Source organism: Bison bison, unplaced genomic scaffold (assembly GCF_000754665.1).
Source record: "Bison bison bison isolate TAMUID 2011002044 unplaced genomic scaffold, Bison_UMD1.0 scf7180017864456, whole genome shotgun sequence".
In the NCBI taxonomy this organism is placed as follows: Eukaryota; Metazoa; Chordata; class Mammalia; order Artiodactyla; family Bovidae; genus Bison; species Bison bison.
Window position 1 is genome coordinate 6,776,947 of NW_011495018.1, and position 21,289 is coordinate 6,798,235.

Here is a 21,289-nt window from a genome sequence, read left to right on the forward strand (position 1 = left end):
TATATCTTGTCTTTTTGGAGAAAGTATTGGTTGTCCAAAAAGTTCATGCAGGTTTCCCCGTGAGCTAGAAAAACCCAAGCAAACTTTTTGACCAACCCAATGTTTTGAGGATTTAAAAAAGAAAAAAGGATACTGTAAGAAGGGATGAGATTGGGAAGGACTAGAGTTGTTTAAAAAATGGACGTACAGGAACCACAGATTTCAGGACAGTTGGCTGTGAACAGTTCTCTTTTTCTGAGTTTAGAGAGATGGTGTGAGTCCTTGAGCTCACCCTAAAGAGAAATGATTTGTTAGAGGGAGTTATGGGATCAGAGGCCCTGTAACGACAAAGGTCCATATGGTCAAAGCTGTGGTCTTTTCAGTAGTCATACACGGATGTGAGAGCTGGGCCATAAAGAAGGCTGAGCGCTGCAGAACTGATGCTTTCAAATTGTGGTGCTGGAGAAGACTCTTGAGAGTCCCTTGGACTGCAAGGAGATCAAACCAGTCAATCCTGAAGGAAATCAACCCTGAATATTCATCGGAAGGGCTGATGCTGAAGCCCCAATACTTTGGCCACTTGATGAGAAGAGCCAACTCATTGAAAAAGACCCTGATACTGGGAGAGATGGAGGGCAGGAGGCAAAGGGGGTGACAGAGGATGAGATGGCTAGATGGCATCACCGACTCAGTGGACATAAATTTGAGCAAAGTTTGAGAGAGAGTGAAGGACAAGGGGAGCCCGGCACGCTGCAGTCCATGGGGTCTCAAAGGGTCGGACACAGCTTAGCAACTGAACAACAGCAGCAAATAGGAGTTGAGGGTTCTACCGGCAGCTGAGGTCTGGCAACGCAAGCTGCTGCTTGGGCCGGGGCCGGGTCAAACTGAGAGGCACAATGGTGAAGGAGAATTTAGGGGAAGCCATTCTGTGAGGAGCCCTTCTAACGGTACCATCTGATTGAGATGGAATTTTAGATACTTCAGGCTTCCCTGGTGTCTTAGACAGTAAAGACTCTGCCTGCAATGCAGGAAACCTGAGTTCGATCCCTGGGTCGGGAAGATCCCCTGAAGAAGAGACTAGCAACCCGCTCCAGTATTCTTGCCTGGAGAATTCCATGGACAGAGGAGCCTGGTGGGCTACAGTTCATGGGGTGGCACAGAGTCCGACGAGACTGAGTGACTACCACTTTTTTTTTTTAACAATACTTTTTAACTAGACCGGTTGAGTTGAACTGGGTCATTCTCCCAAAATGACATTTGTCTCAACTGGATTTTTTTCTGGATGTTTTTAGAGAAAATGATTGGAGTTTTCATTCTCGCCCGGGAATTGTTGTGATTCCAATGTGGAGGTAGACAAACGTAGGGGCAGGCATGGTCAGTTCCAGGATCAGAGACTTAATCAGGGTCTGGACTTGGCTGAGTCTCGGACTCCCAACAGGGTAAAGCAGTGCTGTCCATGCTAGTGAACAATCTGAGTCTGGGGGCGGGAGGGACTTGCAGTCACGTAGCTGGTATGTGGAGGTGGGAGGGTGGTGAGGTACATCTGGAGCTCCTTGGAGGGACTGAGGAAGACAGTGATTTGGGAGCGTCTGAGCGGGAGTTCAGGCAAAGTTGCTGTCTCTCCTTCTTCCATATCTGCTTCTCTAGCACTTGGTGTTCTGTTCTTGCTCGTTCCGGAACTCCTTGAAGACAAGGTTATGTCTGTCTCCAAATCTGGCTCTCGGCAGTGCCTGCCCCTCCGTAGGTGCAGTAGCAGAATGGGTCTCGGAGTGGTGTGGGGTCCAGCTGGGAAGGTGGACGGCAGATGAATAGGGGCTGTCAGCCTTGACCATCAGGAAGGAGTCCATGCCAGGCTTTTTGGATGAGTGGGTGTGTGTCTGTATATGGCTATAGCTACAGATATGTGTGTATACATTGGGTTCATTAAGCTTGATAGACAGCAAGGCTCAAAAATAAAGCACTGAAGCTGGAAGAGTCTACCGGGGCGGGGGTGCTGGACGGATGACTTCTGTGGGCCCCAGATGTGGGGAGACGGGAGGGAGCACATGTGGTGTTAACTGGGAAGGCCCCCCTCTTAGGAGGAGACTTGGGGTGCAGGAAGCACTCAAAAGGTCTCCCACGACACATAGACGTCTAGGTTCAGCCGTGCTCTCTGGTTTCTCCGTGGGTGCCGGGGTCAGCTTGCAGGATCTGGCCTCACGGGTGGTGTTTACTGGCCCTTCCCCTCCACGAGGTGGGGGGGTGAGGGTGGGTAGGGGTGGGGGTCCGCCACCCAAGGAAGGATGTACACCTGAATCCAAAGAGAAAGCGGAGTTCCTGTCATAACGCTTCTTTCCACGTGCTTGCTCTCTGTCAAGCCCCAGTGAATAGAGAATTGGCTCTAAGTCTCAGGAGTTGCCTGTTGTAAATGGAGTTAGAACTGGAGTTACAGAAACTTGGTGTCTCTGGAGCTTTCCTCTCCCATCCCTGAGAGAAGTAGGTTTCCTAGAGGCAAAGTGACCTGCCTGAGGTCACGGTGTAGGATGAGACAGCAAGGTGTCTGCAGCTGAGGTTTCTCAGCTCCAGCCCAGATTTGGTTGTGAAACGTATCCCCCCAACCCTGGTCCTCTCCCAAGCTGCCCACGAGACGGTGGGTAATCTGTCTCCAAGGCTCCCTGAGTTGTGCGGGCACGGGTCTGGCCTCTGCTCATCTCCTTCCTCCACGGGCAGCACCGCTTCCCCAGGAGGAAGGCAGTGGGTGCAGAGCTGGGCTGGGTGGTCTCCCCAGCCTCTGCCTTGATGCTTCTTGAGATAATTTTAGGATCCTCCTGCAACATTGGTTGGAGAGGGTGGTGGTGAAGCAGTTGACCTACCCATGTTTCATCAAGTTTGGCTGAGATACAAACAGATTGGCAGTGAAAAGTCCCCTTTCCGTGGTCTTAGAACAGACTCAGAGAGCTCTCTGTTCCTCTGCTGTCGCCTCTGCTGACTTCTAGGGTATCCCCACGTTAGTCCCTAGTTCTGAGGTTGAGCAGTTATGAAGCGTCTGCACCCCTGTTGGACACTTGGTATGCGACACGCTTAACTGACTTGAGGTACTTTGGTCTGTTTTCTTTATGAGTGCTTGTAGTTGGCCGGGGGCTGGGGAGGCAGCCTTCGTTCTGCTTGCCTTCCAGTGGAGATGCTTTTTCCCTATTGTTGTTGCTCAGTCGCTAAGTCGTGTCTGACTCTTTGCAACGCCATGGACTGCAGCACGCCAGGCTTCCCTGTCTTTCACCATCTCCCAGAGTTTGCTCAAACTCATGTCCATTGAGTCGATGATGCCATCCAACCATCTCATCCTCTGTCGTCCCCTTCTCCTCCTGCCTTCAATCTTTCCCAGCATCAGGGTCTTTTCCACTTGAGTTGGCTCTTCTCATCAGGTGGCCAAAGTATTGGAGCTTCATCTTTAGTTTTTACAAAAAACTACCCTTATTATTAAACCACAGTAGTGCCATGGACCGTGTGTGTTGTCTTGAGTTCCCCAAACAGTTGATGTTGACAAAGGCTTGCATTCCGTAAGTTGAGAAGAGGAGGGCTACAGTGTAAGGCTTTATCTGTATCTCTAAGCATTTCAGAAGAAAGATATATCTGTGCTCTGTGTTTAAATATAGCCTGGTGTTTGCTACTGAGTTGGAGAAGAAGCAATAGAATATGTAGGTCATTGACTTAGAAGAATGAGTTTGGAGTTTTTCTTTGCATCTGATTAACACCGTCTTACAATTGGGCTGTTGATGCTGTGCCATAATTGGGTTACACAGAGTTCAACGAGATACCTGGGAGGGAAACTGCAGGAATCATAAGAAATACCTTTGCCCCTTAAGGCATTCAGGGGTGTGACTTGGCGTTGGTCCCAGGGGCCAGGTGCTTCACAGCCAGTGTGGAAGCGTTAAGCCCTCTGGAGTTTTATGGGGAGGAAGCATTCTCAGAGCTGCTCTCCGGAGCAGATCCCCAGGAACAAGGGGAGAGGGCTCTACCTAATCAGGGTAAATGCCAGCGGTGTATTTTAATACATGCTTGATTCAGAACGCACTGTTTGGAATTGCATATTTAAAAGGAAACTGCCGTCCCCCTTTGAAGGTACGTGACATTTAAAAGATCTGTAGCAGGCGATAGGTTTGACAGCTTCGAATTACATTTGAAAGAGTTTTTCTTTTGAGAAAGAAAATGATTACTTCTATTTTAAATGTCATCACAAAGATATAAACATGTTTAATCAAATTATATATTTAATTTATGTAGAATGTAATTTTTATTCCCGCGGAAGAGTCGCTGGTTATTTCTTTATCAGCTTTGAAGCTGGGCAACATTTGAAAGCGTTCAGCTTTTTTGAGTAAATGGCTATTTAAGGGTTTATGGAATCCGAAAAAATAGTATTATGATGGAAATATGTTTTATCTGTACACTGTACCGAATGGCACATTTTGGGGAGAGGGGGACTACTTTCATGATTGTTTCTGGGAGGCGTTGAGGATAAACTCCTGTTGAATGGATTGAAAGAAGTGTGACCCTGAAGACAATAAGGCGAGACAGCAAAGATGCTCCTGTAATTTTCTCCTTCTGGGTTCTTTGAATCAGCAGGGAGGTGCCGGGGAGTATTGAGACTGACTGCCAGCTCTCCTTAAAAGGGAGACAACACGCGATCTCAGGGGACAGACTCCAAACGCCGCCAAAGACCTTGAGGTTGATACAGTGTGATTAAGTTGGGTCACAAGAGGCTGACAGGGAGTTTGAGGGCAGCCTCAAGGTCCCCAGGCTGCTGGAAAAGCAGGAATGTCAGCTGTGGGTCAGCTCAGACAGGTGGCTCGCTGGTTTTGCCAATCTGCTAGGACTCACCAGCTCCAGAACTTTCTCTGAGTGAGCTGGGTGTTGGAAGGTGGCCAGCCCAGCGTACAACCACATGTGTTAGCCAGGGACGGTCTTGCCCTGTTCCAGCCTGCCTCCTGGTGTTTTGAGGAAGCCCAGTGGGGTCCGGGAGCCCTGGGGTTCCTTGCCCACTCATCCACATGGAGCAGCCCTGGGGGCTGGCTTTCTCCTGTCCTCTCTGGAGCTGTTTTGTGAGATGTGACCTGGGGAGCCCTGGGCAGCTGGCAGCAGCTGGGCAAGAGAAACCAGTCAGTTGTGCCTGTTCCCAGGAAAGATCTTACGTAGCAAGCATCTTTGCCAGCTCCAGCGGAGAAGGTCAGGGTTCAGGAGCCATGTACCCTGGCAGCCAAAGGAAGCTGATCCCAATTCAGAGCGTGAAGCGTGTCAACAGGCTAGGCTCCTTGTGGCTCCTTGTAAACAAACCCTGGTCCACCACAAAAAGGAATTGCCCTGCTTATTGGTCAGCATGCGCCAAAGGAACAGCCAAAACAGGACAAAGCTACTTGTTATTTTTGTAATTAAGTTTGTCATTGTGATATAATCAATCACATGTAAGTTGTTAAGACCCTTTACCTGGTTTTCCCCCAGTTGGTAACATCTTGTAAAACATAGTGATGATAAGGTGACCAGGAAACTGATACTGATACAATCCGCAGATACTGTTCAGATTTCCCCAGTGTTACGTGTATTCGTTTGGGTGTATTCACTTCTCCTGTAGTTGTGTCATGTTCCACCATGAAGATACACAACAGTGTCCCAGCCCACAAGGGTGTCCCCTGTTCCCCGTTTCCAGCCACACCCACTTTAGGTGGCGCAGACAGTTCATGGCCAGCATACAAGCTTGTCAGCAGGGCTGGCTGACTTCCAAAACCCTGCTTACTCAGAGAAAGTTCTGGAGCTAGAGTGTCCTGCCTCCTCCCCAGGCCCTAAAGCCTGACAGCCTCTCATCTGTTCTCCATCTCTGTAATTTTGTCCCTTAAGAATGCTATAGAAATGGAATCAGATGATATGTGATGCGTAGCCTTGTGGGGCAGAGTGTTTTCCCTCAGCACAGTTCCCTTTGAAATTCATTCAGGTTCTTGTATTGCCGGCTGGTTCCTTTTTGTTGCTGAGGAATATTCCATCCCAAGATTTTTTAACCCAGTCTTAGACTGGAACCCTGGGTAAGAGGAGATGCATCGTGGAAACCTGAGAGTTGCAAAATGAGAGGAGTGAGACCTCTCTGGCCTCTGCTTAGCTTGCCCGCATCTTGCAGCAGATGTCCATGGGGGTGGTGTTTGAAGAAGCTTGTGTGCTCTGATAGCTTGGCTGGTTTGGGAAGCCAGTGGAAGGGCCTGCCTTCACCCTGTGAGTTCTGTTCACGTGTGCTGTTGTGATTTTGAACCGTGCACCCGGACTGAAACAAAAGTTGGGATAAAAGGTGACTGGATTTTGATATTTTATTATTAGCACCGCTGCTATGAAAATAACAGACGGAAGTTCTGGTCTTGTGCACAAGAGAAGTTAAAAACTGCGTGAGCATGATTTCTTTAGAGGAAACCCTGAGCACCTCACTGGCGTTGGCATGCCTTCATGAGAGCTGTAAAGTGACATAGCCCCAGAATCTAATTTCACAGGGAAAGTTTTGAGGTGTTCTTCCCTCAGAAAGTGGATGTATTTGCACTGTGTTAAACATACATGCTTGTGTATTTGCACACGTGTCCTGTCAGTGAGGACAACATTTATGAAGATATTACCCCTATGCAAGGTCATCTGTATTTTCAAAATTAATGAGTGCAACGGAGTGATTCGGTATGTGAAGAAGTTCGTTGACGATCCCCAGTGTTACTTAGCCTGATACATATGAATCAGGAGGTTTGTATCATCAGGCTGTTTGTAGGGGGAGGTTCCCTTTCCCGATAAGATGCTCTCTGAGGTCTCATCTGGCTCTGGGATTTATTCTTTCTGTTTTTTTGGCTGCACTGCACGCCATGTGGGAATGTGGGATCTTAGTTCTCCGACTAGGGATCGAAGCCGCGTCCTCTGCAGCCATGCATGGAAAGTGCAGAGTCGTAACCGCTGGAACACCAGGGAAGTCCCTGGGATTCATTCTGAAGACTAGAATTTGTTGCCTGTAGAGGAGACTTACTTTGGCCCCGTGAATTTCCTTTCCATTCGACCTTGGGGGTCTTCACTCGTGTTTGTATTTGCGGGGTTGCACTGCATCCTGCTCCCTGCGACATGCCTAGCGCTGTAAATGGATTTTAAAAAGTGAAGTCTTCTCTTTGGTTGCAGGTACAGCAGCCGGTCCATTTGATGGCAGTGAAGCGCTTCATGTCACACCGAAATCTCCCCTGAATCTATAGGTTTGGGTTTGAATACATTTGTTTTGAAATAAAACAGAATTTCCTTTAGGCCTTTCTTCTTCGCAGGACTCTGGATTCTTGAATCACCCTAGTCCTGTTAGAAAAGCATTTGTTACACAGTAGAAGTGTTCACAGATACATGTTAGAGCTGAGTGCTTTATCTGTGGCATCATGCATCACCCCACTGTGACCCCTCATTCTAGGTAAGAGCGGTCATGTCCTGGGTTTATTGGTGAAGAAGCGAAACAAGGGATCAGGCAGCTTTTCTGGGGCCACTCACAGCCCTTCAGTGCTCCTTGCTAGTGGGCTGGTCTCCAAGTTCTCCAAGATAAAAATTATGATGTCCCTGCTCACCTTCCCTGGTGGCAGCCATCAGGTTTCCCTGGTGGCCCAGATGGTAAAGAATCGCTTGCAGTGCAAGAGACGTGGGTTCAACCCCTGGGTCAGGAAGATCCCCTGGAGGAGGAAATTGCAACCCACTCCAGTTTTCTGGGAAATCCCATGGACAGAGGAGCCTGGCGGGTACAGTCCATGAGGCTGCAAAGAGTTGGACACGATGGAGGGATTAACGCCCTTCACTGCTCACCTGGAGCTGACCAATTAAACCAGTGAGAGACCTGGGCACGTGGTCAGTGCCCTTACAATACACGATAGAGTTGAAGGTGGGGAAGCAGTTGGTGAGAGCTGGGGTCTGAGGGGTTGCTAACCAGCTGAATTCATTTTTACCCAACTTCCTCCCAGCTCGATACTCTGCCTATAGTCCCATGGTCAGTAGCAGTGGGTATCTAAACCTAGTCACTATTTTTGTGAGTAATTTTTCCAGGGCTTGTGAACTCAGCCGTTTGACTCTCAAGTCATATATATGTGTGTGTGTGTATGTTTGCTTTTTATGCTTCTCTCTGCTCATTCTTCTGCAGTCTAGTCTGTAGCCAAGAACTTGGCTGGAGCCTGCCAAGTCCACCTGGTGGCAGTGCCATCCTGTCCTGCAGGCCCTGGGGAGAGTGGGTTCTGAGCTCCCGTGGGCGTCAAGGGATCCCCACTGCACTGCTGCCCCTCCCCCTGCCCCTCTGGGCTTCTCCCAGGTCGATTGGCCACTGGAATTCAGATTGATATGTTGGCGTCCAGACGAGGGACACCTTTTTGTTTTAAGAGTTTTTAATGTTTTTTAAAAAAAAACCCACTTTTAAAAAGTCTTTATTGAATTTGTTACAGTATTGCTGCTATATTTTATGTTTTGGTTTTTTGGCCCTGAGGCATGTGGGATCCAACCCACATCCTCTACATTGGAAGGTGAAGTTTTAACCACTGGGCCTCCAAGGAAGTCCATCACCCTGTTTTTAGATTAACTTCATGAGCTTGGAGGGGATACCTTACTACTTCCTTTTGGACTCACCTGCACGATGCAGCTTTACTTAAGGGCTTAGATCCTAAGTAGAGCCAGGAAGCATCGGCAGCAGCTCCGTTGCTGTATTCCCAGCCTCAGCTCCCTCTCCTGATGTAGAAGCCCACACAGACTCACTGTGCGTTTTCCAGATTGTAAGAAACCTGCCCTTTACAGAAAATAGAGAAATCGAGGAAAATATGAAGACTGTTTTTATGATCCAAAAGACTTCTATTTTAAAAATCGCCTTAGCATGGAAAAATAATTTCTCTTAACACTTTGGGTGTATTTTCTGTCTCGTGCACTAAGAAGTTGGAGAAGGAAATGGCAACCCACTCCAGTGTTCTTGCCTGGAGAATCCCAGGGAGGGAGGAGCCTGGTGGGCTGCCGTCTATGGGGTCGCGCAGAGTCGGACACGACTGAAGCGACTTAGCAGCACTAAGAAGTGAAATTCACTATTCAAAGAATATTTTTTTTAATTTATAAGATTTGGAGTCTGTTTGTTTTTCCATTTGACCTACAAGTGTTTTTCCTAAGTTATGAAGTGTTTTTGAATTTTTAAAACTGAATATTATTATCTGTTGAGATTACAGGTATCGTAACATACGTAGGTATACCATGATAATTGTTTGTCGTGTCTATAGTGTCGCAGAAATGGTTATCCAACTTTTTTCTGTTTTAGGGATCATCTTAGGTGGTTTGTATTTTTGGCGTGGTATGTGGAATCTTGGTTCTCAGACCAGAGATCAAACCCATGCCGTTTGCATTGGAAGTGCAGAGTCTTAACCACTGGCTGCCAGGGAAACCCCTGAGATGATTTATTTTTATTTTTATCATGGCTCCTCTAGTTACTGCTTAGGGGTAGAATGAGCTGGGGGATGAACTCTAACTTTTCAGAAATGGTACTCTTTCATACTCCCACTGAAGTGGTGGGAGTTGGGGGGGTGTTTGTCTCACCAACTCTTCAAACATTCTGTTCTGCCATCCGTGGATTTTACGTTAAAAATCCTCAGCTCAGTGGGTTTTTTGTCTCTTTGTTGAGCATCAGGAGACTTGCTTGCTGTCTGACCCTGTGCGCCTGCTCAGTGGGGTACCTGATGGAAAGGAACTCAGCATACCTCTTCTGCGCCCTGCAATCTAACAGGGAGAAAGCCGAGGCCGGGGCGTTCTTTCAAGATGCCCCACTGGTTAGTGGTTGCTGCTTGGCTATGTTCTCTTCGTGGGCTAGCCCATCTCTCTCCCAGTCCTGGCAGGTTCTGGCACCTCTCCTAGAGGTGGTTCACTTACTGTCTGGATCCACAAAAGGCCACCTACAGTATCTCTGATTTGTCTTATGGACTTATACCCCTGTCGCCTGATGCACTGAGCCAGGCTGATTGTAAGGGGGTCCTTCCCCAGAAAGGACTCTCCACCCCTGGGCATTTCAGAGTTAACAAGGCGGCTTCACGGCTTGTCTGACATTGGGACAGACGCTCGGGGTCACAGCCAGGCTTCTGGGAGCTGGGGGTCAGACTGCTCAGACCAGCACTTCCACGGCCAGCTGGGCAGTTGAGGGTGTGGGAACGCTGCTTGAATTCACAGGATGACATCGTTGTGTGTGGGTTGCTGCTCACGGCTCCACTTCTCTCTCTTTCTTTCAAAACTTGGCTCACATCCGGCCTGAGCACCCGTCGATTTGCTTTCCACGTTCATTTTTCCAGCTGTATCCAACCCCACCTCCACCCCCAATCTGGCATCCTGATGCCCTTGTTTATTTCTCCATCTCTGGAGCCACTGAGAGCAGAGGCTTTCTCCAGACGATTGAAGCCCAGCTAATGCTATGAGGCTAGACTCCTCCCGGTCACCTAGCCCGGCTCAAATCTGCTGGCTCTGTAGGGTGGGTGCGAAAGCAAAAAGCTCAAAGGCAGCTGAGGAATGGACACATTAATTGACTACATCTGAGACAACACTGAGAAAATACCCTATTTTGTTTTCCTTAAGAAAGCGGCTGGGTTCCAAGACTTCCCTTACACTTTTCCACTGGCTGTCCTTATATTTGAAGACAGAGTTCTGAAATCTTGGCTGTTGGGCCTCTTCGTGTTCTTAAAGCTTAAACCCAGCTGAAGATATTTAATATTACAAAATTTCCATAAGCGTTCCCTCTGCAAAGACTGGATGTGAAGTTCGTGCCTGGAGGGCACATTTCTTCTTGAAGCTGGAACTCTTGGATGCTGGGGTAATCATGAAGTGTTGATTTGACCTTAGGTGTCTTGATAGTAGTGTAATTGTATCGGGACATGGAAAATTAACTTTCAGGGTCTCCACCCCTCCTCAATAAAGGGTAATTGTTTCCAAGCTAATTAATACGGTTTATTCATTATTAGGCAATGGTATATGGAATTGAATCCTGGGAAGGAATGACACGGCTGTAGAAGGGGAAGGCATCTCAGGTCATACCGTTTTAACTCTGTCTTGCCCAGCTTTTCTGTCTTTGTAGGACTTTGTCCTTCCCTGGTGACAACCAGTCCAGAATTCCACACTGTTTTATGCCTGCTGGACCAGGTCTTTCTGGGGGCGAGAGGGCTGTTAACAGCCCCTGTGAGAGGCTGGGCCCCACCCCAGGCGACTTGGGTTAGCCTGAGGTCCTGGTTGGGGTCAGATCACACTTGTGTGGCCCCCGAGTTCTGAGCCCAGGGGCAGAGGTTGGGGGGAGCGTCTACATCCCAGCAGCTCCTGACCCCTCCCACTCAACCCACCTCACCCCCAGCTGCTCAGAGATGCCCTTCTGTGCTCCCAGCAGCCCCCCATGTATGCAACTCTGGTCCCCTGGCCCAGTCGAAGTCCGAAAACATCTGTTTCTGTCATGGATGATCGTGGGTCCCTGGATGTGGGGGAGAGCTGCTGAGGGTGGTCAGGTGTGAATCAGGAGCTGGAGGGGTTGGGGGCGGGGCCGAGGCTGTTCAGGGGTCCCGTGAGCTGTGCTCCAGGAGCCTGTGGCCTCAGATTGGCACCTCTGTGTGAGTGTCCTTCTGTCTGGGTGTGCCTCTCTGGCCAGAGGACTTCTTTTTGCTAATAGAGGTGGGTCGGTTCTGCAAGGCAGGCATTTGGTTTCTCTTGGGGACTTCTGGGTTCCATGTCTGCTTGAGGCTTTTCCCCACCCACCACCCTTGAACTTGAGATAGTTCTGAGGCCCTGCTGTGGATACACAGGGAAAGCCCCTGGCACCCACTTCCCGGGCCCTCACGTCCTTACTGTGACCCCATCCCTGAGGGTCACCCCCCTTTTGCACAGATTGACACGGTGCTGTGTGGCTGGTGTGTGCAGTGGGAACGGTGAACAGGTTGAGACAGGCGTGGCCTGGGGTGACCTCTAGATCACCATGGCTCCCCAAGACCAGCTTTTGTCTAAAGCTGGGGCTCAGGTTCCGTGTCTGTGGGTCCCTCTTGCAGCAACCCATGGGCAAGTGGTTCCTTCTGCCTGGGGTGCAGGTGGGCAGCTGGATGCCCCAGGTGGGGCCCTGCAGCTGTGGGCAGCTGACCAGCATTTCCGAGAGTGACCGTGCATCACTTCAGTCATACTTATTTAAAAAACTTTTTGTTTTGGTATAGCCAGTTAACGATGCTGTGATAGTTTGAGGTGGACAGCAAAGGGACTCAGCCGTACCTACACATGTATCCATTGTCCCCTAAATTCTCCTCCCATCCTGGCTGCCGCGTAACATTGAGCAGAGTTCCCTGTGCTGTACAGGAGGTTTTTGTTGGTTATCCATTTTAAACGCAGCCGTGTGTACCTGTCCATCCCGAGCTTCCCTACGACCCCTTCCCCTCATCCCCTCCTGACAACCCTAGACGCATCCTCTGAAGCCTGAGTCTGCTTCTGTTTTGTAGATAAGTTCATGGGTGTCATTTCTTTTTAGATTCTGCATCTAAGGGATGTCATACGCTATTTCTCCGTCTCTGTCTGACTTCACTCAGTATGTTCAGTTGTAAATTTGATAACAGGCGCCCTCTTGAGAGGGCCCGCCAGCAGCATCTGAGCTGAGAACAGTGACGAGCGCGAAGCCTGGGATTCTGGACCATTCTCCACCTGGTCCCGTGTTCCTTTCCTGAGCCTTGCCTCAGGACTCTCACCATGGGGAGGGCGGGTCCACCCTGCCGGCAGGGAGTATGCGGGTCCCTTCGTGACCTGGCAAGAGGTACTGGACTCTTCGGCCAAACGGGAACCATTTATCTCATGATGCGAGCAGAGACTGGTTTGGTCCTTAGCTGAGGCTGGTGATGACACACTCATGTCAGAGTCGCGTGCCAGTATCTGACGACCCCTAGCATTTATGGAGCGTTTGCTGGGCCCTGCCCTGTGCCGAGCCCCCAGGCATGATCTCTTTGAAAGGACCTGATCAGCCGTGAAGCGGATGCTGTCACCTCCATCTCAGATGCGACAGAGTCCCAGGGCATTGGTGACCTTGACCCGAGGAGCCTGGGATTCTCCGTGGTGTCCTGTTAACTCCACGCTCTCCCCTCCATTCCTCCCCACTCGCCCCTCTACTGCAGTAAATTCGTGATTGCCTGAGGGAAGAGTCTGTGGACTACTTTCTGGTTCTCCGTTGAAGTACTAAATTTTTAAAATTCATTTTTGGCAGCACTGGGTCTTTGTGGCCACTCACAGCCTTTCTCTAGATGGCAGCGAGCAGGGGCCACTCTCTGGCCGCGGTACGGGGGCTTCTCATCGCACCCACTGGTTGCAGCGCTGGGGCCCTACTTGCTCCGTGGCATGTGGACCAGGGATCAAACCTCTGTCCCCCTTAATGGATAAGGCGGATTCTTAACCACTGGACCAGCAGGAAAGTCCAGAAGTACTAAATGTGAAGGGGGCCCTCTGGATCCGAGATAAGCACAGCATGAAGGAGGGCAGGTTCCAGTTAAGACCCATGTTCTCTCTGCACCGGGTTTTCTTGCTTCTGTCCACAGTTAGCCCTTGAGGACCTCCTCTTCTGCTCACAGATGTCCAGGCCAGGCCTCGCTTTTGCTCACTGACCACCTTGTTCCTCCCAGCCAGAGGGAGAGGAACAGAGGCGCTTTCCTTGGAAGCCTGCCCCCGCCGCCCATGGCTGGACAGAGGACGGGCATTTCAAAGCCTCCGTGACCCAAATGTGAGTCCAACAGAGCAGAGAATCCAGGTGGGGTTCAGGCAGGCCCCGGGTGGTAGCAGAGCTGACTCATCACAGCTTTAGAGGCGTTAGAAATAGTTCATCCATAGTAAGTGCCGGTAAGTGGGCACTTTGTGGTACCTGCCGCAGGTAGGGTTGGGGGGAGTCCCAGGGAGCCCACGCTGGGCTACCCGCATGCCCCTCTTGTAGAGTTTGGATGGAGCAGGACCTTCATGCAGGGCACGGAGCGGAGCACAGTGGCCACTGCTTGAGAGAGCAAAGTTCAAGTGGGAACGGGGCTGGTCCTTCCGGAATGAGTCTCTCAGGCGCCCTTGCAGACCTTTTTAGAGTGCATCTCTTTCAGTTTTAACTGTGGACCTAAAAGGTAATTTTCATACGCTCAACTCAGGATAGGAAGAAACTAAAAGTCCAGCTGGTGGGGACCCTGCCAGGCAATGCGTCTCAATTTGTGAGTTTCCTGCATGAAAAGCCTAGCCTTGGTTCAGACCCCCGCAGGCCCTGGGTGCTGCCCCTGCGCGCACGCATGTGTGCGTGCATGAGCTCACACCTTTATCATCAACTGCGGCAGAACACATTTGCCAAGTGGGTGCTGCCCCTTCTCGTGTGTGTGTGTGTGTGTTGCCCCTCCCCTCCTGTGTGTGTGCACGCACTCACACCATCATTATCAACTGTGGCGGAACACATTTGCCAAGTGATGTTTAATAGATTCACCCAGGTTATTGTACAAAAATAGATGCCCTTTCCCTTGGCCAGATGAAGCCAAGTCAGCTTGGAGTTTCCTGGCCTTTACTGGCTGAGGCCAAGTTTTGTACTTGGTGGGACAGCCTGCTTAGGTTCCTGGGGTTGCTGGTTTAGGAGTGGTGGTGATTTTAATCAGCCCAGTCATTTCTGTGTCTTGCTGTATACTCCTGGAAGTTCTTAGAGGAATCCTGCCAAGAAAATTTCCCCTGGCGAATCCACGGGGCACGGCTTCCCGTTGTACTGTCATCAGGTATCTACGGAAACAAAGTGTTTTTGAATTTTTAGCCTTTCTGTGGCTCCAGCCTTTTTAAGTACTTCTTTTCCACCTTCAAGTAACAATGGGCACTCGCTTTAAAGATTCTGACAGTCTTCCAAGCTTTTTAACGTTCTTAATCCGCTAAAGGAGCTGTCACTGTTCACTTGGGCAGACTGCAGGCTCTTCCAAATTTTTGGCTTGAAATTCCATGGAAGGTCACCTCCTCTGTGAGGCCTTCTGCACAGGTGGGGTTGTCTGTTCCCTGTTTAATTAATTTTACTGTGAAGTATCTCAAGGAGAGAGTCTGTACCCACCACTAAGATCAGGTCGATTTAACAAGTCACCTTTGTCATCGGGCCTTCGTTGAATGTTACTGACATGCGTGTGTGTACACACACACTTGTATGTTGCTGTTTAGTGGCTCAGTCATGTTCGACTCTTTTGCAGCTCCATGAACTGTAGCCTGTCAGGCTCCTTGGTCCATGGGATTTCCCAGGCAAGAATACAGGAGTGGGTTTCCATTTCCTTCTCCAAGAAGTCTTCCTGACCTAGGGATTGGGAGGTCCACATCTGCATCGGCAGGCAGATTCTTTACCCCTGAGCCACCTGGGAAGCCTTTTAAACATAAATAAATAAATATATATATATATTTAATATGACTGACTCGATGGATGTGAGTCTCGGTGAACTCCGGGAGTTGGTGATGGACAGGGAGGCCTGGCGTGCTGCGATTTATGGGGTCACAAAGAGTCGGACACGACTGAGCATCTGATCTGATATATATATATATATTTTTTTTAGTTAAATGTTTGATTTCCCGCTGTGTTCCATGTTTGATTTCCCGCTGTTTTCCATGTTTGATTTCCCGTGGTGTTCCAGACCTGGAGGAATTTGGAGATGAATGATGTGTAATCAAGGCATTAAAATATTTTAGAGACTTGATGATGTGCAGAGTATGTCGCAGCCTGGCAGTCTGACGTGAAGGTGTTACAGAAGATGTCCAGGCGATGGGATTTGAAGGGTGGATGAGACTTCTTAGGCAGGTTCTCGCTGCCTCCACAGGATGTTCCCTTGGCTGTGATAGATATTTAGTCAAGGAAACTGTCATTAGAGGCTTGCAACCATTGAGAGCCCATGACTGTCCGTCCCTTCCCAGCACGTCAGAGATTGGATGTCTCTGCTCTCCCCACCCACTCCCTTGAATTGGAAAGTTTGGGGTGTAAGGCAGTGTGGGGCACGGTGGGAGTGAATTACTTCTTGCCTTTGGGTATATGCTAACCCTGACCGTAGAGACCACCATGTTCCTGTTCTTGACTCAGTACCAGTGGACAAGCAGAAGCTGGCTGGTGTCAGGGTTTGGACCCTTCCTTACATTAGAAAGAGCACAGGAATATGGCGTTCTTTCTTTCTTTCTTTTTCTTTTAATTAAGAAATTATTTATTTATTTGGCTGTGTTGGGCCTCAGTTGCAGCATGTAGAATTGTTAGTTGCAGCACGTGGGAGCGAGTTCCCTGATCAGGGGTTGAACCCGGGCCACCTGTATTGGGAACGTGGCGTCTTAGCCGTTTGACCACCAGGGAAGTCTCGGGAGTATGGTTTCTTTTGAATGGTTTGAAAAGTGGAGTGCAGCTGGGAAACAGGTTACAGTAATTTCATACATTTTTTAAAAACATCAATCAACCTTTTGAATGCTGCTTGATTGTAAGGTGAGCCTGGAAATGGTCAGGGCCGGCTGCAAGAGTTCTTTCTCGGGGGACTTGAGAAGGACTGCCCGAAAACACGAACACGCCTGGTGCCTGGCACCTCTGATGGTGCTGTTGTTTCTGTCCTTCCTGGGAACGGACGGCACAGGGAAGACACCCGGGTGTTTGCCTTTTCTGTCAGCCCTGGGAGCTGTGACTTTTGCGTCCACCCCCTCTCACTGCTCTGAGCGCGCAGGAAGTGGTTCAGATAATGTGGAAGGTCCCATATATTTCCTCTTGCACGTATAGTAAAATAAATGTGAGTGCTGTTTAATGCATCACCTCGTTTCATATTGCATTTGCCAAGAAAGTACAGTTTTATTGAACATTAGGATTGAATTCTTAACTGAGTAATCAATTTCAGTAGTAAGTTAAAATGCCTTCTATTAATGACAACTGCAACCGTTAATCAGTTACAGTGGATTAACAGTTGTCAGCACTTACGCTAATAGCACTTATAAACCATGGGATTCTGGTTTGCACTTTATAATTCCATATTTCTCAAACTGCTGGTAAGATGGTTTGCTTGAAGGTATTGATTGTTTTGTCCCTTTGCTTGCTACTTGGAGATGTAAAGAAGTTAAATGACATTTTCACGGCGATGACACAGTATCACCTTCTGGTTTTGCACACTTGGCTTCGTGTCAAAATAGATGGAAAGAGATCATTTGTTCTGGTGCTCTACTGTTTAATTTGATCTGGTGTGTGACTAAAGCAAGACAAATAGTATTTTTAATGAAACCATTTAATAACCTCTGGTAGCTTAGAATCGAAGGCATTGGAAAAATGCAATTAAAGGCTGGCTAGATGTAAACAACAAAGAAAGAAATCACTGCCTCTGCTCCACTGACCCATTTCATTTTTGCTTTCAGGGTTTCATCGCCTTAAATGGTTTTGAACCAATGAAGCTGGATTCTCTTAAAAAAGACGGACAGTCCATCGTGTGAACTATAGAGTTTGTGGACAAATTTATGTTGGTGAGTTATTATAAAATGGCTCCAGGTAAAAGTTCAGGTTTTTCAAAAAAATCTCCTTTGGAATGTGTTTTCAATTTGTTGATGACTATGGATCTCCGACAGCCTCTGGATATTTCATTGGGACGTTTAATAGAGGAATCATATTGATTGTCTTTCAATTAATTGCATCTGGTATTTTCATTTATCAAAAGCAAAATACATGTAATTAACTCTGAAGCAATACAGTTCAATGTAAAGTGATGTTGCTACTGCCACTGCTGCTATAGAGATAAGTCAACGGAAATTACACTAGGAAACTCGAGTCAGGATGGAGCCGTGTTAGGGCTTCTCGACATATTAATTACAAAGAATAAAAATGAATTAGGGAAATAGTCCCATGCCATGCCGAGTGGCTCGAGCAAAATGGTAGACGGACGTCTTTAGGAAGAAAGCAGCTTGCTGATGCTGGTGCATCTTTAATGAGCTAAGAGTCTGAGAGTTACAGACCTCCAGGATGTCCTTTTTAAATTTTTTGCCACAACCTCACAGGCCTGCAGGAGAAAGTGTTAGTCACTCAGTTGTGTTCGACTCTGAGCCCCCATGGACTTAGCCCGCCAGGCTCTTCTGTCCACGGAATTCTCCAGGCAAGAATACTGGAGTAGGTATCCATTCCCTTCTGCAGGGCATCTTCCAGACCCAGGGATTGAACCCATGTCTCCTAAGTTGCAAGCGGATGCTTTACCGTTACCTAGCCAGGGATTAAACCTGTGCCCCCTGCAGTGGAAGTGTGGAGTCTAAACCGTTGGACCACCAGGGAAGTCTCCTCTAGGATGTCCTGAACATAGAATGATTCTTTTGTGGTGGAATGGATTAGGGATGTGGGTGTGTTATGAGGAGAGCCTTCAGTTGTCGGCCTTCACGTGGAGTGTGGTTGAGAAAATATTGATGGATAGACTTAAGTCCCCTTCCCACCACCAGAGCAAGGACTTGGAGTGGGTGGGGTGAGGGGGCTTCTGAGTTAATTTCAACGTGCCTTTAGCCATTACGCACAAAACCTTTACAGAGTCGCAAAGTGCCAACTTCTCAGAAATGATTGATTTTCATCCTGCTAGGGAAAAAAAAAATTTGCTCCTTAAGCTGACAGTGTCATTTTAAAGCCAGCAAAAAAAAAAGGTGAGAAAACTTCTTGGTGTTCTTTCTGTCTAGGCCCTGGGTTTACTCCCTGCAGTATTGAGTAGGACAGACCATCTCTTAGCTGTGGATCAGGGGCTCACAAAGAATTTGTGCAGCAGCGTCCATGCCCGGGACTCCAAAGCAGGTCCCTGCACGTGGCTCTGGAGTAAATGTTAGTAATAACACAGAAATACATGCTGCCTTTAAAACGTTAGCCTTAGGCAGCCTGGCTTTGGTGGGTGGTCCTCCCTGGGCGTGAGACACTGACCCTCAGTCTCAAGCCAGCCAAGGGGTGTGGCCCAGGAGGGGTCTCCCTGTACAGTCTCCCCCCATTTCCCGTGGAGAAGAGTCACTGTGGGCCCTGGGGCTGCTCCCCCGGACCTGGGCCTGCAGAACCTGCTCCCCAGCAGGTCCCTCTTAAAGGCCTTTATTTGTGAAATGAGTAGTTCTACTGCAGTGGTCCCGTGAGCCCCTGCCTTGTATTGGGTTGGCCAGAACGTTTGTTTGGATTTTTTCCCATAACATCTTATGGAAAAATCCAAACGCAGTTTTTGACCAACCCAATAGATATCCAGAAACCTTTGCTTAGAGTCGTCTGAGAAGGCTGCCCGGCTGAAGGTCACAGCAGAGTGTCCAGGTCACAGAGGGTGGCTTAGCAGAGGGGGCTCTGTGATCTTTGAACAAGCACAGAGGGTGGCTTAGCAGAGACGGCTCTGTGATCTTTGAACAAGTCCGAGTCTCTGTTTTCGAGAGATGAGAAGCTAGAAATAATCGGTGAACCTCCTTTGGGACAGTGGGACATGGGTGTGTCTGTTTTAGTCATGGAGGCCTCTCTCAACCATATATGCTCAATTTTGCTTTTTAAAGCCAATATTTCTTTCTTTGCTGGCTGCCACTCATTCTTCTAAAAGAAGCCTTTGTTTTAAAGACCCCATGTGCTGTAATCTGCCCCGGGTTCTTGGGCAGGGACGTCATTGCACACATTCTTTGTGGACCTGGGAAAGTTCCAAGACAGGGCTCTGGGGCTGAAGATGTGTTCAGCGGCTCACAGCAATGGAGATCCTTCAGGCTCCCACGCGCATCCAGTTTCATGTCCAAGCACTGGCAGTGCCTGACCCAAACATCAAAAAGATGGTTAAGTAACAGCGTTTTCATTTGACTCAACCTAATAATTGTACCACTGCAGGATCCTGTTGATCAGTGATCTCTATCTCAGAGGAACGTTCAGTTCAGTTCAGTCGCTCAGTCGTGTCCGACTCTTTGCAACCCCATGAATCGCAGCACGCCAGGCCTCCCTGTCCATCACCAACTCCCGGAGTTCACTCAAACTCATGTGTCCATTGAGTCGGTGATGCCATCCAGCCATCTCATCCTCTGTGTTCCCCTTTTCTTCCTGCCCCCAATTCCTCCCAGCATCAGAGTCTTTCCAGTGAGCCAACTCTTCACATGAGGTGGCCAAAGTATTGGAGTTTCAGCTTTAGCATCAGTCCTTCCAATGAACACCCAGGACCGATCTCCTTTACAATGGACTGGTTGGATCTCCTTGCAGTTCAAGGGATTCTCCAGAGTCTTCTCCAGCACCACAGTTCAAAAGCATCAATTCTTTGGTGCTTAGCTTTCGTCACAGTCCAACTCTCATATCCATACATGACCACTGGAAAAACCATAGCCTTGACTAGATGGACCTTTGTTGGCAAAGTAATATCTCTGCTTTTCAATATGCTATCTAGGTTGGTCATAACTTTCCTTCCAAGGAGTAAGCGTCTTTTAATTTCATGGCTGCAGTCACCATCTTCAGTGATTTTGGAGCCCCCCAAAATAAAGTCTGACACTGTTTCCACTGTTTCCCCATCTATTTCCCATGAAGTGATGGGACCAGATGCCATGATCTTCGTTTTCTGAATGTTGAGCTTTAAGCCAACTTTTTCGCTCTCCTCTTTCACTTTCAATAAGAGGCTTTTTCGTTCCTCTTCACTTTTCTGCCATAAGGGTGGTATCATCTGCATATCTGAGGTTATTGATATTTCTCCTGGCAATCTTGATTCCAGCTTGTGCTTCTTCCAGTCCAGCGTTTCTCATGATGTACTCTGCGTAGAAGTTAAATAAGCAGGGTGACAATATACAGCCTTAACGTACTCCTTTCCCTATTTGGAACCAGTCTGTTGTTCCATGTCCAGTTCTAACTGTTGCTTCCTGACCTGCATACAGGTTTCTCAAGAGGCAGGTCAGGTGGTCTGGTATTCCCATTTCTTTCAGAATTTTCCACAGTTTATTGTGATCCACACAGTCAAAGGCTTTGGCGTAGTCAATAAAGCAGAAATAGATGTTTTTGTGGAACTCTCTTGCTTTTTCCATGATCCAGCGGATGTTGGCAATTTCATCTCTGGTTCCTCTGCCTTTTCTAAAACCAGCTTGAACATTAACATAGCATAAATGCATGCAATGTCAGGATGAGATGGCAACACACTTCCTGTAACAAACTTCCTGGGCACCTAGCATGCTCAGACATTCTGCCTCGTATGATGGTTCTCAGGACATAGGTGTTTTTAGCATAACTTGTGGGAACAGGTTTTTGGCAGCGCTCTGGAAAAGCTCAAGAAGCTCAGTGTGGCCCTGGAGTTGGCCCTGATTGGAGCGTGGCCGCCATGCCTGGAGGATGATGCCTGGAGTTGGCCCTGATTGGAGC

At 48.5% G+C, this 21,289-nt stretch overlaps 1 protein-coding gene across 1 annotated transcript in view; it reads left to right on the top strand.

Moving 5' to 3' along the window:
* The window catches only part of CTBP2 (C-terminal binding protein 2), a 168,837-nt gene that overhangs the window by 33,125 nt on the left and 114,423 nt on the right, over positions 1-21,289 (top strand). The window contains exon 2 of the mRNA XM_010859571.1: positions 17,347-17,451. The gene's annotated coding sequence lies outside the window, so the exon portion shown is untranslated. The remainder of the gene's footprint in view (positions 1-17,346; positions 17,452-21,289) is intronic.